General features: G+C 38.7%; 1 protein-coding gene across 14 annotated transcripts in view; it reads left to right on the forward strand.

Annotated features, from left to right (window-relative positions):
- The window catches only part of LOC129721272 (potassium channel subfamily T member 2), a 705,817-nt gene that overhangs the window by 331,651 nt on the left and 355,285 nt on the right, over positions 1-18,881 (forward strand). The window lies entirely within an intron of this gene.

An 18,881-nucleotide genomic window follows, 5' to 3' on the forward strand; every position in this document is an offset into this window, starting at 1 on the left:
ATCCAATCCAAATCCAAATCCAGTCAAAATCCAATATAAACCTAATCCAAATCCAATTTGAATTTAATTTGATTCCGATCCAAATCCAACCTTAATCCAAATCAAATCCAACCCAAATTCAAAATTAATTTAAATCCAATACATTCTGATCCAAATCCATTCCAAATCCAATCCAAATCCATTCCAAATCCAATCAAAATCCAATCCAAATCCAATCCAAATCCAATCCAAATTCAATCCAAATCCAATCCAAATCCAAACCAAATCCAATTCAAATCCAATCCAAATCCAATCCAAATCCAATCCAAATCCAATTCAAATCCAATCCAAATCCAATCCAAATCCTATCCAAATCCAATTCAAATCCAATCCAAATCCAATCCAAATCCAATCCAAATCTAATCCAAATCCAATCCAAATTCAATCCAAATCCAATTCAAATCCAATCCAAATCCAATCCAAATCCAATCCAAATCCAATCCAAATCCAATCCAAATCCAATCCAAATCCAATCCAAATCCAATCCAAATCCAATATAAATCCAATCCAAATCCAGACCAAATCCAATCCAAATCCATTCCAAATCCAATCAAAATCCAATCCGAATCCAATCCAAATCCAATCCAAATCCAATCCAAATCCAATCCAAATCCAATCCAAATCCAATCCAAATCCAATCCAAATCCAATCCAAATCCAATCCAAATCCAATCCAAATCCAATCCAAATTCAATCCAAATCCAATCCAAATCCAATCCAAATCCAATCCAAATCCAATCCAAATCCTATCCAAATCCAATCCAAATCCAATCCAAATCCAATCCAAATCCAATCCAAATCCAATCCAAATCCAATCCAAATCCAATACAAATCCAATCCGAATCCAATACAAATCCAATACAAATCCAATACAAATCCAATCCAAATCCAAATCCAGTCAAAATCCAATATAAACCTAATCCAAATCCAATTTGAATTAAATTTGATTCCGATCCAAATCCAACCTTAATCCAAATCAAATCCAACCCAAATTCAAAATTAATTTAAATCCAATACATTCTGATCCAAATCCATTCCAAATCCAATCCAAATCCATTCCAAATCCAATCCAAATCCATTCCAAATCCAATCAAAATCCAATCCGAATCCAATCCAAATCCAATCCAAATCCAATCCAAATCCAATCCAAATCCAATCCAAATCCAATCCAAATCCAATCCAAATTCAATCCAAATCCAATCCAAATCCAATCCAAATCCAATCCAAATCCAATCCAAATTCAATCCAAATCCAATCCAAATCCAATCCAAATCCAATCCAAATCCAATCCAAATCCAATCCAAATCCAATCCAAATCCAATCCAAATCCAATCCAAATCCAATCCAAATCCAATCCAAATCCAATCCAAATCCTATCCAAATCCAATTCAAATCCAATCCAAATACAATCCAAATCCAATCCAAATCTAATCCAAATCTAATCCAAATCCAATCCAAATTCAATCCAAATCCAAATCTAATCCAAATCCAATCCAAATTCAATCCAAATCCAATCCAAATCCAATCCAAATCCAATCCAAATCCAATCCAAATCCAATCCAAATCCAATCCAAATCCAATCCAAATCCAATCCAAATCCAATCCAAATCCAATACAAATCCAATCCGAATCCAATACAAATCCAATACAAATCCAATACAAATCCAATCCAAATCCAAATCCAGTCAAAATCCAATATAAACCTAATCCAAATCCAATTTGAATTTAATTTGATTCCGATCCAAATCCAACCTTAATCCAAATCAAATCCAACCCAAATTCAAAATTAATTTAAATCCAATACATTCTGATCCAAATCCATTCCAAATCCAATCCAAATCCATTCCAAATCCAATCAAAATCCAATCCAAATCCAATCCAAATCCAATCCAAATCCAATCCAAATCCAATCCAAATCCAATCCAAATCCAATCCAAATTCAATCCAAATCCAATCCAAATCCAATCCAAATCCAATCCAAATCTAATCCAAATCCAATCCAAATCCAATCCAAATCCATTCCAAATCCAATCAAAATCCAATCCGAATCCAATCCAAATCCAATCCAAATCCAATCCAAATCCAATCCAAATCCAATCCAAATCCAATCCAAATCCAATCCAAATTCAATCCAAATCCAATCCAAATCCAATCCAAATCCAATCCAAATCCAATCCAAATCCAATCCAAATCCAATCCAAATCCAATACAAATCCAATCCAAATCCAATCCAAATCCAATCCAAATTCAATCCAAATCCAATCCAAATCCAATCCAAATCCAATCCAAATCCAATCCAAATCCAATCCAAATCCAATCCAAATCCAATCCAAATCTAATCCAAATCTAATCCAAATCCAATCCAATCCAAATCCAATCCAATCCAAATCCAATACAAATCCAATCGAAATCCAATCCAAATCCAATCCAAATCCAATCCAAATCCAATCCAAATCCAATCCAAATCCAATCCAATCCAAATCCAATCCAAATCCAATCCAAATCCAATACAAATCCAATCCGAATCCAATACAAATCCAATACTAATCCAATACAAATCCAATCCAAATCCAATCAAAATCTAATCCAAATCCAATCCAAATCCAATCCAAATCCAATCCAAATACAATCCAAATCCTATCCAAATCCAATCCAAATCCTATCCAAATCCTATCCAAATCCAATACAAATCCAGACCGAATCCAATCCAAATCCAATCCGAATCCAATCCAAATCCAATCAAAATCTAATCCAAATCCAATTCAAATCTTATCCGAATTCAATCCAAATCCAATCCAAATCCAATCCAAATCCAATCCAAATCCAATCTAAATCCAATCCAAATCCAATCCAAATCCAATACAAATCCAATCCGAATCCAATCCAAATCCAATCCAAATCCATTCCAAATCCAATCAAAATCCAATCCAAATCCAATCCAAATCCAATCCAAATCCAATCCAAATCCAATCCAAATCCAATCCAAATCCAATCCAAATTCAATCCAAATCCAATCCAAATCCAATCCAAATCCAATCCAAATCCAATCCAAATCCAATCCAAATCCAATCCAAATCCAATCCAAATCCAATCCAAATCCAATCCAAATCCAATCCAAATCCAATCCAAATCTAATCCAAATCTAATCCAAATCCAATCCAAATTCAATCCAAATCCAATCCAAATTCAATCCAAATCCAATCCAAATCCAATCCAAATCCAATCCAAATTCAATCCAAATCCAATCCAAATCCAATCCAAATCCAATCCAAATCCAATCCAAATCCAATCCAAATCCAATCCAAATCCAATCCAAATCCAATCCAAATCCAATACAAATCCAATCCGAATCCAATACAAATCCAATCCAAATCCAATCCAAATCCAATCCAAATCCAATCCAAATCCAATCCAAATCCAAATCCAATACAAATCCAATCCAAATCCAATCCAAATCCAATCCAAATCCAATACAAATCCAATCCAAATCCAATACAAATTCAATCCAAATCCAATCCAAATCCAATCGAAATCCAATCCAAATCCAATCCAAATCCAATACAAATCCGATCCGAATCCAATACAAATCCAATACTAATCCAATACAAATCCAATCCAAATCCAATCAAAATCTAATCAAAATCTAATCCAAATCCAATCCAAATCCAATCCAAATCCAATCCAAATACAATCCAAATCCTATCCAAATCCAATCCAAATCCTATCCAAATCCTATCCAAATCCAATACAAATCCAGACCGAATCCAATCCAAATCCAATCCGAATCCAATCCAAATCCAATCAAGATCTAATCCAAATCCAATTCAAATCCAATCCGAATCCAACCCAAATCCAATCAAAATCTAATCCAAATCCAATACAAATCCAATCCGAATCCAACCCAAATCCAATCAAAATCTAATCCAAATCCAATCCGAATCCAATCCGAATCCAATCCAAATCCAATCCAAATCCAATCCAAATCCAATCCAAATCCAATCCAAATCCTATCCAAATCCAATTCAAATTCAATCCAAATCCAATCCAAATCCAATTCAAATCCAATCCAAATCCAATCCAAATCCAATCCAAATCCAATCCAAATCCAATACAAATCCAATCCGAATCCAATCCAAATCCAATCCAAATCCATTCCAAATCCAATCAAAATCCAATCCAAATCCAATCCAAATCCAATCCAAATCCAATCCAAATCCAATCCAAATCCAATCCAAATCCAATCCAAATTCAATCCAAATCCAATCCAAATCCAATCCAAATCCAATCCAAATCCAATCCAAATCCAATCCAAATCCAATCCAAATCCAATCCAAATCTAATCCAAATCAAATCCAAATCCAATCCAAATTCAATCCAAATCCAATCCAAATTCAATCCAAATCCAATCCAAATCCAATCCAAATCCAATCCAAATCCAATCCAAATCCAATCCAAATCCAATCCAAATCCAATCCAAATCCAATCCAAATCCAATACAAATCCAATCCGAATCCAATACAAATCCAATACAAATCCAATCCAAATCCAATCCAAATCCAATCGAAATCCAATCCAAATCCAACCCAAATCCAATCCAAATCCAATCCAAATCCAATCCAAATCCAATCCAAATCCAATCCAAATCCAATCCAAATCCAATCCAAATCCAATCCAAATCCTATCCAAATCCAATCCGAATCCAATACAAATCCAAAACAAATCCAATCCAAATCCAATCAAAATCTAATCAAAATCTAATCCAAATCCAATCCAAATTCAATCCAAATCCAATCCAAATCCAATCGAAATCCAATCCAAATCCAATCCAAATCCAATCCAAATCCAATCCAAATCCAATCCAAATCCAATCCAAATCCAATCCAAATCCAATCCAAATCCAATCCAAATCCAATCCAAATCCAATCCAATTCCAATCCAAATCCAATACAAATCCAATCCGAATCCAATACAAATCCAATCCAATCCAATCCAAATCCAATCCAAATCCAATCCAAATCCAATCCAAATCCAATCCAAATCTAATCCAAATCCAATCCAAATCCAATCCGAATCCAACCCAAATCCAATCAAAATCTAATCCAAATCCAATCCAAATCCAATCCGAATCCAACCCAAATCCAATCAAAATCTAATCCAAATCCAATCCAAATCCAATCCGAATCCAACCCAAATCCAATCAAAATCCAATCCAAATCCAATCCAAATCCAATCCAATCCAATCCAAATCCAATCCAAATCCATTCCAAATCCAATCCGAATCCAATCTGAATCCAATCCAAATCCAATGAAAATCCAATCTAATTAAAAAAAAATCACGAGGGTTTTGTGCAAAGTCACGTTCGCAACGTTGTCGTAGAAGTACATCAGATTGTTCATTACATCACTGAAACAGTCCACATTCAGTCCAATTTCACTCTGATTTTTTTTTAAATGTTAGTTATAGCTTCACATTACACTCAAAAAAAGTTCAGTATAAAAATGTCAAAATATTCAAACGTTCATAACTTTTTTGATTTTCATTTTACTTTTACGTTATATTTTCTGGGATACTTTCAATTTTAAATTTCCAATCCTCATTAATCTTTCTTGGGTTATATATTATGAGCACATTGTACAAGTTCAAGTATTATTTTTATCTCTTTGATAAAGAAATTTCGATTTGAGCACTTCTACTCATAACTCTGGAATTTTTTGTGAATTTCGAATCGAGGTTTCTTGGGATCATGGAATGAAACTTAACAACATTTGGCATTGTTTGCCTTCAAAAACTCAAAAATGTAAAACTTTGAGTTGTGCCAGTTTTGCGCTAAACCGACGATATATAGTAGGCCACCAAGCAGCCATTGGTTGAATGTGCACGACTTTCAACACAACTTTCACTGTTGAAAAGATCTTTCAATTATTATTATTTTATTACTATAAAACGATGTTGAAATATCTGTTGCAACTACAGAAAGCGAGCTCGTGATTGACTGTAAGTTGCGAAACTGAGCTGAAATTAGTGGTTTTTCAACTAAACTTCTTACTAATTTACTACTCAAAGATATGCCAATTACTGTATCATAAGTTTTGGCATCCATCGTCATTCGATCAGAACACTGGCGTTCAAAATCCGTTCAGTTGTAATAACATAATATGCTTTGGATGCAACATTCAATTTCATGATATAGTTGCGTGCCTGAGAGTGCGCTGCACCTCTTGTTATCCGCCTCTACCAAGACGTACAGAATTTTGTTGTCTCTGGTCGCGCAGCATAGTGTGCGACACCTTCTAATATTTACTTCTACACGACACAAAAAAAAGAAGGCTATTCAAACGGCAACTCGTATGTCTTCCAGGTCGCAGCACGATACTTGCGCGTTAGTCTAACACGCCCCACTGTGCGTCAACAGCGGGAATGTAGTTTTCACTTGGCCTGGCTGCACACAAAGTTCTTTTGCACTGATAGAAGACGAGTGCCCAGCGCTCTACTCATACCTAGCTCGGTACTGTTGCCTGTGCCAGCATTTTTTCTTTCAAGACATCAGTTTTAATAACATTCTAACAGCAGATCGTTAAATTGTCTGATAAAGAAAATGGTTATTAACTTTCCGGAAAAACTCCACCTTCAAGATAACGTCTTGGCCCATGGGTGCAAATATTACAGGTAGGTTCTGTCAAAAAAAAAATGCCTCTGATATAGAGAACACAGGCTCATGAAGTCTGTGTCAGGCGGGCTTTTATGTGGTTGGTACATTGGTCGTGGTAATTCAACCTTTAAAAACTTTTCATCAAGTTTCACTGTTAAACAATGAAATAATAATGATAACAAAATTGTTAATCATTTCATCAATCAAACGACATATTGATTATTGTGATCCATCATATGATTAAATCAGTATTATCAGTATAACCGCTTGAAATGTTTCATTCCGAAGTTACACCTTGGTTTTTGTTTCCGCAGCATATATCTCGATAAAATGCGGTCAGACGTAGTTTGTTCTACCGAATTCTATTTAGCATGAGCATGAACATGAGCATGATTGACCGCCCGCGGTATTGTGCTATCGAATTCTATTTAGCACATAAAAACAACAGAAGTGGTAGAAACACCAGGCGGCGCTAAACCTATTCAAACAATGTTTAATCTCCAATCGTTTGTTTGTTTTGTCCTGAAAAAGACAATTCGTTGTTCAATTTAAAGTCGGATATAATGCTGATCGCGTCTCTGTGCTACCCCGATAGTGTGAAAAAGGTACTCTGACAGTACAGAAGAAAACAGAAACAGAAGTGCCGCTACCGCCGCTGCTGAAATTTATTCAACGGTTGTATCATCCGATAGTAAAAAGCTATGTCTGATTTTTTTCAAGGTTGAAGTTAATTTATTTGATTTTTTTATAAATAGGAGCTTTTTAACCAGGAAGAGACCGAGGTAGCCAACCTCACTCGACCATTCGATGGAAGTGTTACCGAGGGTGTTTCTCACATTGGCAGACGGAACAAGTCGAGTTGATTTTAATTGAGGGAACATAATGGCCTGGGTCTTAGCAGAGTTGATGCAGAATTTCCAGCTTTTGAAATACTCGGAAAGAACATCTATCAACCTTGCAGATGATGGCAGTGCCGTCTGCGAACATAGATAGGATGCCACCACTCGGAAGGGGAGGAGCGCCTCAGGTCAAGATGCTGAGCAGGATAGGACCAGGAGGGCTACCCTGTGGAACCCCAGCATGTACGTTAAAAGTATCAGAGAGAGTGTTGTTAAGAAAGACCTGAAATGATTTTCACGAGAAAGAGCGAGAAGTTTGAACACCAGGCCATCCAAGTAACCAGGTGTTGCGATAATTGATTGGACACTAAAATTCTGCTAGCTGTACAATCAGTTACGAGTGGTAAGGGACCATCCACATACCACGTGGACAGATTTTAAATGATTTAACCACCCCCCCCCCCTTGTGGACAAATGCCCACATAAATTCTTTTTTTTTTTTGTTAGGACCGTGGACATTTCTCAAACCCCCTTCCCGCCAAGCTGTCCACGTTGTATGTGGATGGCCCCTAATATGAACTGTGTAAAAATGCTGGCCAAATACTCTTTGGGCACAAGTTAGCTTTTAATATAGACATACTGAATATTCTAGTTAATTCTATTTATAACTTTCTAGAACAATAACATCCAATTTCATTAATAACTTTCAGAACTAACTTCTGCGCGTGGTTGGGTAATCGAAAAAAGTGCGGGTAATTGTGAGTGATTGAATCTATTTCAACGGTTGGTGTTCTTGGCTTGATCTGTCAATTAAGCCGACGAAAGTGCCGGGCGCACAATCATTCGGAGACAGACAGTGTGTTGTTGCAACACCAGGTTTGTGAATGGAGATCACTTTAGCTAACTTATTGAAGATTGTTGCCAGGTATTTGAAAAAGTCTCAACTCATGTTTGAGGATTCCATCGACACCTGTAGCCTTAATGTTCTTGGTGCGCTTGATGGCAACAATCACCTCAACAGCACATGGTGTAGATTCATCGAAGATAACTGAACGAAGATCGGTGACTCTAGTCATTACTTGCTGAATGTTAGAAGGAAATGACCGAGAATTGGTATTGGGAGTGATAAAGAAGGAAAGGGTCTCGGCTTATTTATCGGTCGATGTTCCCTATAGACTCCAGTTGGACGCCGTAGTAGTTAAATCGAAACGATGGTAGTTATACCGGGAAGCGTGGAATCGGTTATGAGAGGAACCAGCTTCGACTATCATTAGGAAGTCTTCCGAGCTGAGTTCCTGTAGAACAACCGGGTTGGAGATGAACAAGTCAATGGTGGCGTGAACTCCGTATCAGCTCAACCGGGTGGGAGGATTCGGAATTAGGATGTTGTAGTGGCTTACTTGGAGATCGTTGAAGAGGATTAGGCCTTTTAGATTGCGTCAACTATTGTCTCAGGCTTGGTGTTTTATGTTGAACTGCCCCTACCGCCGAGTCAGTTTGATGATAACGCTTCTTAGTTCCGTTGCCGAACGTCTCTTGCATTGGCTTGCTTTGGACAGTAGAATTAGATGATGGTAATAGGACCGATCTCAGTGGTCACTCCCAACCACACGGCCTCGATTGATCTTGAATTGAAAACTCGGTAGTAGGTGGCAACTTGTTTCACGTCGAAGAGCATTAGCCACGCCCCTTCCAGAAGAGTGTGTTCGATCCAGCCGTACAAGCCGGAAATCGGGAAGGAAAACGTTCAACTCAGGTTTAAGATGCGTTTCCGCGATAAGTAATATCTATTTGGTGTTTGTTAGGGAAGTCGACAAGCTCGCAATTCTTGTTCCTGACGGAGCAAGCGTTCCAGTTTGCAATTTCGATGATTTCACAGTCCATACTTCGAAGGGATCATCACCGCAGATTGCAGTTGTTTCAGCTCTGCTTTTGCAAATGCGGAAAGTGTTGAAGCATTCCATGACCAGCGTAACGTATTCTTTAATGGTGAGTATGGGCTCGTTGTCAGCTGTGCCAGTTGCAGCTTGGGAGATGGTCATTCCAGACGAGTTTCCTTGGAGCTCCGGTGGGGTAGAATGCCTGCTGGATATTGTCGCCTCAGCATACGTACGTTTCGGCCATGTTGGTTGCTTCGTAGGCAGCCCACAGTTGGCGTACACCGGATTGGCGGTCTCCATCAGTTTGCAGGCATCGGGGGTATGCATTCGGCCACATTTTCAAACCCAAACGTCAGGCAATTGAGTGACGTCACGATGCACTGGTTTGTAGCGCTCTTAGGCTACAATAATGTGGAAAAACGCTCGGATGGATTGTAAATTCGCCAGGCGTGTTGAATTTTTTTCCAGATACAATTGATCACCATTTTGATCATTTTGATTTTGAGTTGTGCCAGTCCTGAAATACCTTACTTTACGTACCTTGTCCGTGCTTACACGGCGGAAAGAATACCACACTATTCTATAGCTATGCGTTTACTGACATTCACACAGCCAGAGTGGCTAAAGTTTAAGTTTAAACTGGATTTCTTCAATTTTTCTCAAGTGATCCAGTTAAACTGTTGGATTCAAAAACCTTCCAGATTTTCCTATATGGTTTTGATTATTCCATGAATAAAAAAAAATTTTACATTCAGGATCGTGCAGTAAAAAGAAGCCCAACCTCCAAATTGTATGGAAACTAGCCAGAACCCCATTTTACCTTATACCAATAAACAGTAGAATGCTACACATGAGCACACACAGACAGGGATGTCAAAACCCAACACAACACCGTCAAACAAATCTATGCCATCGAGAGCATTCTAATTACTCTTCAGTCACTATCCCTACACCCCTCGGGAGCTCGCTTGTTGGACGAAAGACGTATCAAGTGTGAATGGAAATAATATTTCAGTTGTCTGTGTGCAAGTTATCCAGTACCATTACACCAAGATCTCATCGCGGTGACTAATGCTTGAGTGTTTCCCGAAGCAGCAAGCCCTCGGATGCCTCCTATAAGTCAAATGCATTCGGCTTGTGCTTTTTACTGATGGCGTTGCGTGTTCAATCTTGAACTTGTAGCGAAGAGTAAAAGTAAATATCCTCTGTGGTGTTTTTGTAAGCGTACAGGTGTGTATGATATATCTTAGTTATGAGTCATTCGTTTATTTTATCCTTCTAACATAAAGCCTTAATGAATACTGATATATCATTATCATCAACGACATGATGTAAGACAAACAGATCTTGCTGTTCTACTGGAGAAACAACTGGAACCAAATTCGAATTAGTCTTCAGCAGAAGTAACGGCTGTTGGGGCCACGCACAAATGTATGTGGTTTACTGAGAAGAAATACAAAAGTTGTTAAATTTTGGTTGTTGTAGTCGCATTAGTTTCCCCACTCTGCTTGATTTTTAATAGCTCATTCGAACAGCGTAAAATCCCGAAAATATGGAAACAATCATTTCTGGTTTCAGAGTTTAAAAGTGGAGATAAAAGTAATATCCGTAACTACCGTGGAATTACAAATCTCTCGGCAGCATCAAAATTATTTGAAATTGTCAATCGAAGTCTTTTAGCTGGAATGAAGTGTTATATCTCTACAGACCAGCATGGTTTTATGCCTGGACGTTCGGTTACCACGAATTTATTGGAATTTACGTATACGTGGACGTGATTTATACGGATTCGAAAGCCGCATTGGACAGAATTGACCAGCGTATACTATTGCGCAAAATTAACCTGCTTGGTGCCTCTGACAGCTTAGTTGCATGGCTTAGTTCATACCTGTGTGATCGATCAATTCGTGTGAAATTGGGAGCGTGCAGCTCAACTCTGTTCGTTAACGTGAGTGGTGTACCTCAAGAAAGTAACTTGGAACCGTTGGTATGTTAGTATTTTGCTTGGTGATGGATGTAAACTTATATATGCGGATGACCTAAAACTATATTTCGCCGTGAGTTGCATAGAAGATTGTCACCGTTTGCAGCAGTTACTGGATATGTTTGTAGAATGGTGCCATCGTAATAAGCTGATTATCAGCATCCCTAAATGCTCTGTAATGACATTTCATCGGAACTCGCAGCCTATAATGTTCAAATACCGATGGAGTTGTGCTCAACAGGGTTGAAGAGATGAATGGCTTGGGTGTGACAATTGATAAGAAACTTGTCTTTTCTACTCATCGATCGCCGTCATTTCTAAGGCTAATCGTCAGCTAGGGTTTATAACCAAAATAGCCAAAGATTTTAATGATCCGTATTGTTTGAAAGCTCTGTATTGCTCTTTAGTGCGACCCATCTTAGAGAATGCTTCACTAGTTTGGTTTCCACATCAGCTGACCTGGAGTTTACGAATTGAAAGAGTACAAAAGGAATTTGTCCGAATTGCTTTGAGAAATCTGCCATGGCGTGACCCACAGTATTCGCCTCCATACGGTGATCGGTGCAAGCTAATCATTCTTGACACCCTAGCTCGACGACGGAAGATCCAGCAGGCAACATTTGCCGATAAGCTCCTGAACAATGAAGTAGACTGTCTCAAACTACTATCTTTACTTGATTTTCGTGCTTTAAGGACTTCTACTCTTCTCCAAACATGGTTTCATCGCACAGCGTTTGGATTTAATGCCTCTATGTCTTCGATGATATGTGCATTTACTTCTGCTGAAGGTTTATTCGAATTTGGTGAGCGTTCCAGTTGTTTCTCCAGTCAAGTAGTAAGATCTACTGGTTTTACATTATGACGTTGACGATAGTGATATATTCATGATCATTAAGACTTTATGTTAGATGGATAAATAAACTAATAAATAAATAAATAAATTATTAGGTCGTACATAAATTCAAACCTGCATAACATTGACTACGAGAATCTTTTTATAGGTCCACTACTTTATTTCTACGGTGCTTGCTACAAGCAATCTGAAAAAAATACTCTTTTAGATATTTTCTAGATTCTATTTCAAGTGGAACTTCAAAACAAATAAACAAAAGACCTCGAATGACAAAAAAACAGGGATATTATAGGTTTAGAAAATTCATAGGAATGGCTAAAAAGCTAAAATCTTTCTAGTGCAGCTAATTCGAGCTATAGAGCAGCTTTTTTTCGCTTTCGACGACCAGTGTTATTCTGCTAACTTTGTTTAATGTAATCTTAATATTTGACTTCTTTATCATATATTTGACTTCATCTTTACTTTTTGCTTCCGGTATGTTTTGTATTTAAATATACTGAGCGTCTGCGAATGCTGCAGATGTATTTTCATGAATTCGTCATTTTCTATTGATTTCACAAGCTTCCAAATGGATTGAATTGAAATCTCCAACCACATTCATATAATTGGTTAAAAACCGACTGCAACGTTTAAGTACTTTTGAGCCTTTATCCACTGTGAAACTGGTTTTTAACAAAAAAAAAATCGCAAAAAATCAATTAACCATTGAAAGCCGGTTCTCGAACAATTAAAACTTTATGCCCCAATCAATCAACCTTCGATTGCAGCCCCTGCGGGGGGCACAAAATTACGGTTTGCATGCTTAATTTTTCACCGCTCCAATCGTGGCTTCGACGGTGTGATCGGCGGAAAATTGTGATTAATTACCTGTCAGCCGGCTTTGTCAACGGCACCACCGTCGACCGTCGTCATCATCTTCGTTTCCGGAACTCTTTCTCGCGCACGGTCATCAGTGTGGCACTTCGCAGGTTGGGAAAATCCTCCGCTCCCGGCAGGTGTAAATGAAGACAAATACGGGACTTTTCTTTTTCTCTGTGGGACCAGAAACTGCAAGGGGATAGAAGGGGGGTTTGGTTTGTACGGTCATGCCATCCGATGGTGACAATCGAAACCGAGTGCTGTTTGTGCAATCCGGCAGGGTCGGTCGTTAATTAAACTGACATTGAAGTAGAGTCCGGCGTTAGCAATCCTATTGGTCTGTATGTGTGGGTGTGTTTGTGTGCGTTTGGTTTAATTAGATAGTTGATGATTAAGTTAGAGGGGAGCGGAACGAGTGAAACAGTAAGTAGTATCATATGCTGTTATCGATTACTGGCACATGCGGTGGTTATTAAGTATCACAGTATATTTCCACGTCAGATGGTGCTAATAATTGATATCCCAGTCACATAGCAGAAAACTGTTACCGTTCCGATTGATTTTTCTTCTTCGAATGACGTGGAAAGCTGTTGTACAGAAGGTAAACCGAGTGAAAAATTGCTCCACCAACGTGTGTAGTAGCTGTGTTTGCTCTTCGATAGTAACTGAAGTGGGCGTCGTTACAGTTGTTTGAATGCTACAATTTTCACACCAAGGTTTCATCTGGCAAAAGCTTAAGCCTTGGAAGCACAAAATTTGAGCTCATGATTGATGCTATCCATGAAAACTTTCCGGTATCTTCAATCAATCACGAACAATTTTCCGCTCCATTATTTCCTAACAAATTCGGGGTTGTGTCAAATCAACCCTATCGAGTTGCAAATTCCATTCGCTAATTTCCAACTGCCTCTGGTTGGGTGCTGTGCCGGTCGTGACGTCCTACTATGAAGCTTTTGTTGGAAAACACGAATTGCCACGTGTCCAAATAAAGTGTTGAAATACATTTTCACCGGCTCGCCAGATCGCTTAACGGACGGACACATGCCAGCCGGTGATCCATCAGCCAATATCCGTTTCTACCTGTGGATTCCGTCCCGTGCACGGCTGGCGAATTGTGAAATGGCTAACGAGTGCCGCTGATGGGTTGGCATTTAATTATGCAGTACGTGACTCGACTCGTGTGCTGCTCGTGTATCAACGCCAAGTGAAAAAATAAATACAAAACAGAAACATTTAAGGTTGCATTTCTAGCAAAAACAAGTTAAATATAAAAGAGAGACTGAAGTTAACTCGAAATAAACATTATTGTAACTGAGAACAATTCTGTTGGAAAAAGATTGTATTCTCAACTTCATACACAAAAATAACCCCAGGAGCCCTTTACCACCGATTAATAATTATTCTCTAGCGTGGTTCAACAAAAAAATGAGAGCAAATGCGAAGGTAACCTTCACCTTTTCCGTGTATCCATTCAAAGCCTTAGATATTATTAACAACAACATATTTATCAGGCGGGTAAAATCGATTCCGTAGCCTTGAAGAAAGCGGCAGCTGTTGCGTAAATAACGAGGAACCGTTTCCAATTTGGTAAATAATCGATTCCAAAACCCGTCAACCGCCGCGCGTGCCCAAAGCCTAAAGTACAGTGATTTGTTTATGAACCTAATCATTAGAAACACTATCGGGGGATGAAATTATTCGCATAAATAATAATTTCCACGCGGGCGACTCGCGGAAGGTCAAGTGAGTTCTTTTTTTTTTCACTATTTCTAGAAAGGATTCCGTTAGGCCATAATTTCCCATTCCAATGCGCCCTATTTCTTCAGTAGCTTCCTTCGCTGTCGTTGAGGAACAGAAGACTAGCAGCAGCAGCTCGGGTGCCAGGAAAATTAGCATAAAGACGGCTAAACTGAAAGCTTAATGAAGTGAGTTTGCAGCGCTTGATAATTCGTTTGGTGCGCTACCGGCCCGGATACGGGTCGCTTAATAACACCCGCTTTTTTCTGCTGAATCGACCAGAGTCCGTTCGGAGCCATGCTACTGGTTTCATTCAATCCTTGGTTGGTTAACCCGTTTTCCACCGAAACGGCGAAACAGTGGTTCTTACTTGAAATGTTTTGAATAGTCTTTCGTTTTTTTTTTCACCTGCAGTTGAAAGCTGTTTAGTAATCATCCCGTGACCGGTATTTACCACCGAGCAAGCAGCGAAACAGTGACTATTGTTTCTGTTTTGCAAGTCCAAGGTAACCAAAACAGATTTATTTTATTTTTCCATCACAGGTAATGCAGGGAACCTTTTATGTCCTTGTTGTCTGAAGCATCCATTTTCAATTTAAGAAAGGGCTCAGGGAATTTTTCTATTAAATCGTCAGCACGTTCGCTCAGCTGAAGATAATGCATTCAGGCGTGCTCCCAGAAATTATTTATTCTTCCAGGTATTTCGGAACCGGAGAGCATGTTAGGTGTGAGATGGAATTTGGAAAGTGTTTGTTTTCGACCCAACCCTTGCGCTAGCACATTAGGGGTTTTGTTTCTTGTTCAGAGGTTTCCCTAGTCGTTGGCAATGTTATCAATTTTCAGTTGAACACAGATTTGAAGGTGGATATTTATAATTTAATAGTGCGTAAGCAACCCAATGACTCAAAATAGAATAACATTGACCTGAATCATGAAACTTAAGAAAAGAAGCACCGAAAAAAAAGAAGGGACTAGTGATTTTTTTTTAAATTCATTAGAAGTAAAGGTATTATTCCCTTTTCTGTTTTTTCTGGACACAAGACTATAACTGACAAAAAAAAATAAAAAAAATGAATAAGTTTGGACGAGAAATATCGAAATGAAATCCCGGCTTTTTAATTTAAGTTGATTCGATAGATTTGATTGTGCTCCAACCATTATATCCTAAGAGCCTGAAATAATCGTGTTCAAAGAAACCAAAAATAATATATAGAATTATGACCCAAACTACCTTCATATGGCTGTTGTCTGAAAAAGTTAATTTCGAATATAAAACTGTTAAGGTTTTCTTCAGCTAGCAGAGCTGTGAATTTTCGATTTTTACATTTTTTCGTCTATTTGGCATCCAAAACTCACTCAAATTTTTAAACAATAAACCGATTGTTCCGCTTACTTTGTTCTTCCAACTTAAGAGATATGATAAGTTGAGAGTGAAAAAGCAAAACCGTTTTATTGAAGAAATCGCTCCTGACTCGTGAAGAACCTTCTTCAAAAATTATAAAAATGGATTTCTGTCTATCTGTTTCTTATAGACTTGGAAATTACAGATCAGATCGGCACAAATTTTCACCTGCAGGGTAGTTTGGGGTAATTTGGACTCCCTAAGGAAAACTCCTGTTATTTCGTAACCTGTTTTTTCTATCCCATAAACGTAATGTACTATAGTAATATTGATTTGTTTTCTATGTTTCTGCACGAAAAAACCTTGATATTGAGGTCAAAAGAACAAAAAAAATATCGAAACAAAAAATTATGATTTTCGGACATAAAAAAATCGTTTGGGGTGAAAATGGACAGCTATTGGAGGTAATATGGACAGTGTTTGGGGTGATGTGGACAAGGTAAAAAATGTGAGTTTTATAGTATCAATAGTTGCTTAATACACAGTAGAAGGTGGTATCTGGCATACGGAATGATAACTGCAATTCTTAGGCATTGCACAGTGGTTCCACAGTAGGCCAAAAAAATTTCCCTTCTCCAATTATTCATACTAGAAACTGAGTATGCGATCGTGTGTCGCACACGTGCGTTTGTGTGTGTGTGTGTGCATGTGTGTGCGTGCGTGCGTGTATGTGTGTGTGTGCGTGTGTTTGTGTGCGTGTGTGTTTGTGTGCGTGTGTGTGCGTGTTTGCTCGTGAGTGTGTGTGACTGTGTGCGTGTGTATGTGTGTATGTGTGTGTGTCAGTGTATGTGTGATGTAAGTTTCATGAGAATCGGATGATATACCAATTTTTGGAGCACTTTGAATGTTGCTGTGTCAGGAAATTTCAATGATTTTTATGTTCGAAAATCACAATTTTGAGCTTAACTTCGATTACCTAATTCCCTCAATTTCGATCTGATTTTGGATCAACGAGTTTCGTTTTGAGGGGAAATTTATGTTATTTTTCAGAACTCTTGTGTACCGTACAGTCTCGTGAAACAGTTCGGAATGATCGGATAATCAACAGCCTATATTTTTTTTTTTTTTCTTCACATAACATTTATTTGACACGGCACAAATACAATTTAATGTTTAACGGCGCCAATTATATCTGATGACTTAAAAACTAAAGCAAATTTTTTATCCTCGCTGCCGACTACGAGCTGAAATTAAGTCTAACTTAAAACTAGCATGGGATTTCCAATCAGTGTTTTGTTGTTCAATGGTCGTCTGATAATCGTCGAATGGCATGTATGGATTCGTTCTGCTGAGCCACGATGTCGTGAGTTGGGACAGAGGCTCGTAGTCCTTGGGTCCTGGTTCTATTGTGCGGGGTCTGGTTGCTGGTTTTGTGCTTAAGGTTCAAACGTGTTCTTGTCGTTTTGTTGGGTGTAGACGGAGGGGAACGGGACTAGACTGGGGCGTGGATGGATTTCAGGAAAACGTATATAAGGGACATGTAGGATAGGTCACGGCTCGCCAAGACATCACGAACAGGAACAGTCGGCTGTCTACCCTCGGCCTGCAGGGAAGCTATTAATTTAGACCTGGCGTCACGGTGTACAGGGCATGACCAAACCACATGCTCTATGTCGTGATAACCTTCACCACAGGCACAGATACCACTTTCCCCGAGCCCAACACGACGGAGGAGCGCGTCAAATCTATAGTGATTGGACATAAGCCGGGACATCACGCAAATGAAATCCCGACCTACATCCAACCCCTTGAACCACGGGTTCGTCGATACTTTGGGGATTATGGAATGTAACCACCTTCCCAATTCCCCTCTGGTCCAAGCATTTTGCCAACTGATGATCGTATTCTGACGTACAAGTGCGAAAAATTCATTAAAGGCAATTGGTCTTTCATAAATATCACCGTTTGTTGCGCCCACCTTAGCCAAAGAGTCCGCTTTCTCATTACCCGGTATCGAGCAGTGAGAAGGGACCCACGCTAAGGTAATCTGAGTAGATTTTTCGGATAAAGCACTCAGATGTTCCCGTTTTTTCCCCAGGAAATACGGAGAGTGCTTAACATCTTTCATCGATCGGAGAGCCTCAATGGAACTGAGACTGTCCGTAAAGATGAAATAATGGTCCGTGGGCATTTTTTCGATAATCCCTAGGGTGTACTGAATTGCAGCTAATTCTGCGACGTAAACAGAAGCAGGATTATCGAGCTTATGGGAGACGGTTAAATTGTTATTGAAGATACCGAAGCCAGTGGACCCATCAAGAAGTGATCCGTCAGTGTAGTACATATTGTCGCAGTTGATGTTTCGATATTTATTGGAAAAAATTTTAGGGATCTGCTGCACGCGTAAATGATCCGGGATTCCACGAGTTTCTTCTATCATGGATGTATCGAAAAACACAGTAGAATCAGAAGTATTTGATAAGTCGACACGATTTGGAATATTCGAAGAAGGGTTAATATTTTGGGACATGTGATTGAAATACAATGTCATAAAACGGGTTTGAGAATTAAGTTCGATTAACCTTTCAAAATTTTCAATCACGGGACGGTTCAAGACCTCACATTTGATTAGAATACGAGAAGACAGGCTCCAGAAGCGGGTTTTCAATGGTAGTACTCCAGCTAAAACCTCCAAACTCA

Source organism: Wyeomyia smithii, chromosome 2 (assembly GCF_029784165.1).
Source record: "Wyeomyia smithii strain HCP4-BCI-WySm-NY-G18 chromosome 2, ASM2978416v1, whole genome shotgun sequence".
Lineage (NCBI taxonomy): Eukaryota > Metazoa > Arthropoda > Insecta > Diptera > Culicidae > Wyeomyia > Wyeomyia smithii.